The sequence below is a fragment of the Neofelis nebulosa genome, chromosome 3 (assembly GCF_028018385.1).
Source record: "Neofelis nebulosa isolate mNeoNeb1 chromosome 3, mNeoNeb1.pri, whole genome shotgun sequence".
Lineage (NCBI taxonomy): Eukaryota > Metazoa > Chordata > Mammalia > Carnivora > Felidae > Neofelis > Neofelis nebulosa.
The window spans coordinates 169,747,919-169,757,118 of record NC_080784.1 but is presented as its reverse complement, the minus strand read 5'-3'; positions in this window follow the sequence as shown (position 1 = coordinate 169,757,118).

The following is a 9,200-nucleotide window of genomic DNA, read 5'->3' as shown; positions in this document are numbered from 1 at the left end:
AAATAGTTGTTCTTAGCAGGTTGAGGAGAAGATTAGAAAATTACTTGGATGAGAAGATGGTATGATAGAAACAAGCACCACCTTTCTGGCATAGAAAATGATACAAGGACATAAAAATGATTAGACATGGAGAGTGTTGTAGACTGAACTCTGCTCCCCTCTCCCCAATTTATATGCTGAAGTGTTAAAGTACAGAACTTCAGAATATGAATGTAGTTGTGGATAGGGCCTTTAAGGTAAAATGAGGTCACATGGGTGGGCCTTAATCCAGTATGATTAGTGTCCTTTAAAGAAGTGAATGTTAGGGGCGCCTGGGTGGCGCAGTCGGTTAAGCGTCCGACTTCAGCCAGGTCACGATCTCGCGGTCCGTGAGTTCGAGCCCCGCGTCAGGCTCTGGGCTGATGGCTCCGAGCCTGGAGCCTGTTTCCGATTCTGTGTCTCCCTCTCTCTCTGCCCCTCCCCCGTTCATGCTCTGTCTCTCTCTGTCCAAAAATAAATAAAAAACGTTGAAAAAAAAAAATTAAAAAAAAAAAAAAAAAGAAGTGAATGTTAAAACATAGAAAACAGACCAAGGAAAGAATATGCGAGAACATGAGGAGAAGGCAGCCACCTGCAAACCAACCAGAGAGGTCTCAGAAGAAACCAAACCTGCTAACACCTTGATCTTGGACTTCAGACACCCTGTCTGTGCAACTTCATGATAGCAACCCTAACAAAGCAATGCAATCAGTACCTTCAAGACATTTAACTCCACTGAAGATATAGACAAATACATATGCATCTTTAAGACCTACAACAGGAGTAGATACAGGATGCCATGGAAACGTATAAAAATGGCTTGGATTCTCTTACTTTATATTTTTTTATTAGCATAAAGTCTCATTGCTTTTTCTGATGATAAATAAATATATACTTCAGATATAAAACACTGAAATAAAATAGATGCCCACCATACATTAGTTCTTCAAGATACTTCCAGTCTATTGTATACATACATAATATTGTTCCCTCTTCTACCCAGGGAAGGAAGAAAAGTAGAAAGCCAGAGTGGAAGAATCTGGAAAATAAACAAACACCTCTACTGACCCACTCCTAGAGATGCGAGTTGCAATGGAGACCTGGTGTTGGCGGATGTAGGTCACTTAAGAGAGAAGATGGTTCACCACCCCAGGACTGCTGGCTCTGAAGTTCTGTGCAGCTGTGCACATGATCCAGGATGTTTCTGGTGACAATGTTAAAGTATTCTGGATTAGTTTATTCTGCTCAAAAAGAATCTCCTCAAGGTTAGTTTAAACTGTGGTTGAGAGCAAAGATCAGCACATAGAATTTTTCATTATTTTAAGACAATAATTTATGAAAATAAAATGTTTAAGTAAATACTAATGGCTATTGAAGGGAGCCATTTTATCAAAGTTCATACATGAGAAAAGACTTATGGAATAGTGTATGCTGCAGGGAATTTAATTTGGGAAATCTTCCTGGAAGTGGTATTTCTAATAAGATAAGTAAGGATTAATTCAGACCAGGGAGGAATTATTTATATTTCTGATTTATCATTTTAATTAAGCATTGTTTCTTTTTTTATTTTTTATTTTTTTTTTTCAACGTTTTTTATTTATTTTTGGGACAGAGAGAGACAGAGCATGAACGGGGGAGGGGCAGAGAGAGAGGGAGACACAGAATTGGAAACAGGCTCCAGGCTCCGAGCCATCGGCCCAGAGCCTGACGCGGGGCTCGAACTCACGGACCATGAGATCGTGACCTGGCTGAAGTCGGACGCTTAACCGACTGCGCCACCCAGGCGCCCCGAATTAAGCATTGTTTCTTAATAGCACTCATGACTCAGAGCAGATAAATAAGGTAAATATAAGTTACAGGTGTGCAGAGTATTACACCAGCCTCTGTGGTTCCTTGCAGAGGGACAAACCAAGGGTCATATCCAAGTAGATATAAAATAAATGCTTTTGTTGTCAGTGTTTACAGAAATAATGCTAGGAATAAAAATATCATTGCACATTTTATATATTTTTTGGACTCTCCACAGTAGTAGAGATTCCCAGTGTTCTTCTGGGAAAATGAAGAATATCAAACATAAAACCACTAAACAGCATTTTGGGACCTCTACAAATAATCAAATTCTGAGAGAATCCAAGAAATGTGGAAAGATTCTGTAAAAGTTCCTCTAATACACTTTTGACAAAAGAACAATCTTGCTTGTACTTGTACTGGCTTCTCTCTCCTTTTCGTCTGTTCCACAGATGACCCTTGGAGGGGAGTTCATGATGGCCACTTATCTACGTGGCCCCCACTTTTTATTAAATAGGGATAAATCCCATAGATTCCATACTTTAAAGAGCAAGACAGATTGCAGGGCCTATTTAGGCAGTGAGCTCGCTGCACCTTGTTTTGGGCAGAAACCGAGGCTGTGCCCACCTTGCATGAGGTCACGAGGTCACCAAGAAGGCCCTCTGCCTGCTCTGCCTTTGCCTGCTGTTCTTTAGCACTCCTTAATTGTCCCCCTGCTTTTGCACCGTTTATCAGGAGTCCAAGTGCTAAACAACACGATCTAACTGGCTGATCCCAGCTCACTTGCCACTAGCTGCCAGGAGTGAGAGAGAGAGGCTAGAACTCCCTGCTTTGGCAGATGGTGGTGGGTGGGGGATACTTTGAATATAAGAAAGAGGTTTAGCTGCTTGGTAGACAAATAATTCAACTTCAACAAAGACCTTTATTTCGAATTCATAAAATTGTGTTAATATTTCTAGTAACACTTCAAAAAAACCTTTAGTTAGCCTTGACATGATCCCCTCATCAACTGCATTACTATTTCAAAACAATTGTTTTCCACTAAGTATGTATATCAGTTAAGGTCATCTTCCTTTACTCATAATTTTATTCATGATTTAATGGAAAAGCAAATAGTCTATCTTAAAAGCTCATCCTGGAGGATCTATTACAGCCGGCACAAGTATCCACTTACTAATTACTATGTTCCTGGCACCAGGTTAGGTAATTTATGTGCAACATCTTATCTAGACCTCACAAGGACCTTACAAACTCTGCATCATTCACTCCATTTTCCGTGTGAAAAAGTCAGCAAGCTGTTTACCTGCAGAAACCAGGACCAGAATCTAGGATTCCTCCCTCCCTCTCTTCCTTCCTTCCTTCCTTCCTTCCTTCCTTCCTTCCTTCCTTCCTTCCTTCCCATTATCTCCCTTCCTCCCTCCCTCCCTCCCTTTCTACTTTCCTTTTATATTTCATTCCTCTTTCCTTCATTCTTCTTTCTTTGATATCAATGTCCTTGTATGTATTTTTACCACTTTGCATGGATAATTAGCAGTGTAAAAGCCCATGAATCCTATATTCATGAAAAAAAGTTTTTTTTTTCCCTGAAAATATGTAGTCGGTTACCACCATCTTGGATTCTCTGTGACATAGTCTGGTTGGCTTTTAAACTTTGTTTTTTTAAATCATTCCAAACTTCCATTTAGAAATGAAAACTGATTTGAAAAGCTGCGAATCCTTGACTGAGTCGCTGAGGAATGGTATGGAACGTACAGTGCTCTGTTAGCCAATTTGACAATAAATCATGTTAAAAAAAAACAAAACAAAACATACAGTGCTCTAAGAAAGAGAGGAGCAGGAGATTGTCACTGTGGTCTCACAGTTGACGTTCTTCACTGGGAACCAGAGCAGAGTAGGAAAACATCTGCCCTCAAATGTTGCAAAGGCCACTGCCCTAGTTAAACTGTTGTGAACTGGGGCATTTGAGTCTAAGTAATTCAGGACTTTTATTTTCAGCACATGTCCCCAATCATTCCTGTAAAAATGAAGGCCATTTCTTGACTCCAAATGTGCCATTTACCCTTAGCACATAGTCTGTAACTTTTATCCAACCAGTAAAGACAGAAAAGTGGGAAAATGTTACATTCTCAGATAAAAGAATTTGAAAGCATTCGAGAAGGGAAAGTGAAAAGATTTGTCAGAGTCCATTAAACTAAAAACATATATTTCTAGTTGTGCATCTCGAGTGTGCTTCCTTTCCCTTTACCATTTATTCTGTAACATACACTCTACTGAAAATAAATAAATTTCACCATTTATTAGAAAATAAAAATATTGCTATTTCATACAAATCTATAGAATACACTCACTCCTTGGAATGGAGGAAGAGGCCTATGTTTTCTGAGATTTTCCTATCTAAATGCTAACTAGATCTGCATATGCACAGCATATTCCTGCTAGAATCCAGAAGTGGACCCAGGAGTCATGCAATTAACATTTTACTTCTTTCAAACATTCTGGATTCTTCTTCTGTACTATTATTCTCCATCAGGTAAAGGTTTTTGGTTCTGTCTAGTTGACCAAGGTTGAAGGGAAAGTATAAATCTGAGTAGAATAAATAGTAGACATGTCGGTGACCATGAAGATGCAGTGAGGGTTTTTGCTCAGTAATCGGCAATATTATGTTGTGGTGTTGTGGTTATGCACTCTGGAGTCAGGCTTCCCTGATTCAAATCCTGTTTGCTGGTTAAATAACCCTGAGCACGTGATTTAGCCTTTCGGTAACTCAGTAGCCTCATCTGTAAAATGGACCTGATGATGAGAGCACTTCATAAAATTACTGTAAAGAGTAAGTGAGTTTATAATGTCAAGCATCTAAGTCAGTCCATAGTAAGTCCTCAGTTAATATCAGAAGTATAAGAATTTAATACATATATTTTCTCATGTTACAATTCTTCAAAATTATTTTTATATAGTTACCTAGCATTCAACCATAGAGATGAAAAATAATTGATTTAACTCACTGCTTATTGTAATACATTTTTGGATTATTTCCAACTCTTCATGGCTATATATTTGCTTATTTTTTTCAGATTAACCTTAAAATCACTTTGCCAACTTCCAATAAAAATATTCTAAGAATTTTAGTTGGAATTATATTAAGTTTATACAGTTATTTTGGGGACATTCTTTTACAAAGTTCAGTATCTTGTCCTGGACTATAGCATACCCATCTGCAGATTCTGGTCTTCTTAAAAAGTGAATCTTGTATTTTGTAATTATTTTCATGGAAATCATATATTTTTATTTTAACATTAATTGTCATGTATTTCATAATTTTGCCATTAGGAACTATTAAATAGAATTTATTCTTATTTCTTGCTGTTATGAAATATTTAGTATTTTGTTTTGTGGCTCTTTATAAGGAGGTTATAGTTTGTCATAGTAAAAACATCAAACCTTTTCTGTGTATGACTGTTTCTATGCCTAGAAAAATGTTGGCTTACATCCTGAATTTAGAGCAATTTTTACCTATAACTTATTTTAGTAAAAGCACTTTTGAAAAATAAGTTTGAAGTCTGTAATGTAAATGCACCGCTAAGCAATAGGTCGATTTTATAAATAAATCATTTAAATAAACAGCATGCTTACTTCATGTCTCTTAAACAAAGAGTCCGCAGGACCATCTCAGTTCAAATAGAAGGAGCAAGAACTGAAGAGAATTCCACACTTCACTAACAGGTCCATTAATTGGTTATAAACTACAAAAGCTCAACATTTACTAAAGTACCGCCTTCTTTGTAGAAAGAGGTACCTTAGTATCTTTCTCACGCTTTGTAATTGTCTTGTTTATTTATTGTTTACTTGTTTATTATCTATTCCCCACCCCACTCCCATTGCCACTGTAATTTCTATTACGGTTGGAACAAACTTGGTTGTCTTCTTTACTATGAAGATAAATACCAAACTCCAGTCTCATTCATTGATTCATTGATTGATTGATTGATTGATTGATTCATTCATTCATTCAATATATATGTATTAATCTGCTATTCTTGTTAGGAACTGTTGTTTATAGAGACAAGGTCTCTGACCTCAAAGTGTTTAGAGATAGAAAGCAAACAAGCAAATAATAACATAATTTCAGGTAATTGTAAGAACTGTAGGGGTGTAAGGCAATAGAATAGACTGAGCAAAGTGGGGAAGTGTACCGTTTCAGAAAGAATTGCCGGTAAAGGTCTCTCTAAGGAAGTAAAACATGAACAGAGACCTGACTAAGATGGAAGATTTAGAGGGAGAAATATTGCAGGTAGACTGAACAGTAAAGATCTTGAGGTGGATAAACATGGTGGTGCAAGAAGTGGCAAGAATACCAGGGTTTAACAAAGGAGAAAATGGAAGAAGATGAGGCCAGAAAGGCAAAACACGATCAGGTCATGCAGTGAAGTCCTTCATCTCTCCAGTAGTGCTTTGCAAACTTTGTGGTGCATACAAATCATCTAGGATCTTGTTAAAACACAGACTCTGGGGGCGCGTGGGTGGCGCAGTCGGTTAAGCGTCCGACTTCAGCCAGGTCACGATCTCGCGGTCCGTGAGTTCGAGCCCCGCGTCAGGCTCTGGGCTGATGGCTCGGAGCCTGGAGCCTGTTTCCGATTCTGTGTCTCCCTCTCTCTCTGCCCCTCCCCCGTTCATGCTCTGTCTCTCTCTGTCCCAAAAATAAATAAAAAACATTAAAAAAAATTAAAAAAAAAAAAACCCACAGACTCTGGTTCAGTTGGTCTGGGGCAAGGGCTGGGATTCTGAATTTCTAACAATATTTCAAAGCATGCTAATGCTGCTGTTCTGAAGACCTCTCTTTGAATAATAAACTTCTGAGCTATGAGAAAACTGTTGGATTTTATTGTAAATATGAAGTAAAGCCATAAAGGGGCCTTGGAGTTGGGATAAACAACTGATTTACCTTTTTAAAGGACCACGAAGCCTGCTGTTTGTAGAAAAGTCTATTGGGGAGAAAGTGTGGAAGCTAAAGACCAATAAGAAGATCGCTTCAGTTAGGTAACAGATGATCACGAGTTGAAATAGGGCATGCAGTGATACATTTTGATTACAGAGTCAACAGGATGTTCTGGTGGATTGGATGTTGGAAGTAAAAGTCAGGGTGATGAAGACAGACTACTAGTTTTTAGACTGAGCAACTGGGTGATTTGTGGTTCCTGTCAAGAGCTTAGGGGAGACTGCTAGATAGGAGATGGAAGTTTGGGAGTCGTTAGATTTTAAAGCTATGCAATTAAATGAGCTCATCTAGTAAGTGAGTATATATAAAGAAGCGATTTGAGATTCAGAAGAGGAAGAAAGCCCAAAGAGATGGAGAAGGAGCCACCAGTGACATAAAGGGTGGGGGCGAGGAGAACATCAGATGCCCCCAGAAGTCTAGTGAAGAAGTGCTTTGGCACAGGGGCAGAAGGAAATTGATGAGGAGGATAACCAAATACCTGTGAGAGTCCAAATAAAATGAGTTAGAATTGGCCACTGGATTTTGCAAGATATGGAGGTTATTGCTGATTTGAAAAAGGTTGCCTTGATGAATAGGGTACTGAATCTTGGCTGGACTGTAAGAAAGAGAATGGGTGCTGGGAGAGACAATAGACACTTCTTTCAAAGATTTTCATTACAGAAATGGGTCATAACTGGAAAATGATAGTGAATCAAAGGATTTTTATTTATTTATTGTTTAATTTTTAAATGTTCTTATTTATTTTTGAGACAGAGAGAGACAGAGCATGAGCAGGGGAGGGGCAGAGAGAGGGGGAGACACAGGCTCCAGGCTCTGAGCTGTCAGCACAGAGCCCTAAGCGGGGCTCAAACCCACGGAGTGTGAGATCATGACCCGAGCCGAAGTCGGACACCCAACTGACTGAGCCACCCAGGCGCCCCTCAAAGGATTTTTATTTAAAGATAAGAGATAATGAGACATGTTTATGTTCTGATATGAATGACAGGTATGAAACTGTAATTTCTCATATGAAATATACATTTGGTCTTTACCCCTGTTTCCTTACAAAACTCCTAAAACCCTTGAAATTTCCTAAAGATGTCTTTTGTTATGTTAATAAGGTGACTTTTGGAGAGGCCCCAGACTGGGGCCTGGATGCCAAGGGAACCAAACCTGTGAACAGAGAGTTGAACTTTCAGTCCTTCCCATTACCCAGGCTCCTGGGAGGAAAGAGGGACTGGAGAATGAATTCAATACCAATGGCCAGTGACTGAATCAATCATGCTTATGTAATGAACCCTCCATAAAAACTCAAAAGGATCAGGGAGCTTCTGGGTTGGTGAACCTGTGGAGTTACTGAGACAATGACACCCCTTGAGAGAGCACTGGGGCTCGGTGTCCTTTCCTCATTCCTTGCATCTCTTCCTCCTGGCTGTTCCTCAGTTATATCTTTTTATAATAAACTGGTAAATCCAGTAAGTACAATGTTTCTCTGGGTTCTGTGAGCTGGCCCAGCAAAATTAATCAAACCCAAGGAGGAGATCATTGGAACCTCTAATCTATAACCAGTTTGTCAGAAACAGAGGTGACAACCTGGAATTTCAATTGGCATCTGAAATGGGGGCTGAGAGCAGACTTGTGGGACTGAGCCTATAACCCATGCGATGTGACACTCTCACCAGGTGGATAGTGTCAGAACTGAGTCAAATTGGAAGGTTCCAGCTGGTGTTGGAACATTGCTTGGTGGAGTGGGATAAACCCCTACACACTGGAATTGGAGTCAGAATTTAAACAGATCAAGAGGAAAACATTAGTTACATAGGTGGAAAGGCTGGCTGTGAAGAGAGGAGACTGTGTCAGGAGGGAATGTAGAATATGCTTGTGTGTGTGTACACACTCTCTGTATGTACATACACACACACACACACACACACACATATACACATATATATGCAAAGCTGCATGTAGGCTGTTAGATCTGGTGATAGGAAGATGCATCACTTTTCTTCTGGATGTTTTAATTTTTCAATAAAATGTGAAGAAAGGTCATCAACCAACAGTGAGAAATGAGGAAGGAGTATGGGAGATGTAAGCAGTGAAGAAATGGTGTGATATAATCATCTCGGAAGGTGTAAAAACAAATGCAGCAGGGTAATGTAGTAGGATTCAAAAGGCAGAACTGTGGAGCCATTTAGGATATAGAAATATAATTAAAGTGAGACAAGTGAGATTTCCTCTCATCACATTTATATACTTAGAGAGCAAATGGTAAGGTTACTGAGGACACATGAGAGAAAGAAATTATGATAATGGACCATGGCATCTAAACCAAGAAAGAAGGAAGTGAGGGCTTGAAAAGTGGTGAATTAGTGGATTGTTCAAATGGGACCAAAAAACAGTTGTTACAGTAAATGAATTGAAA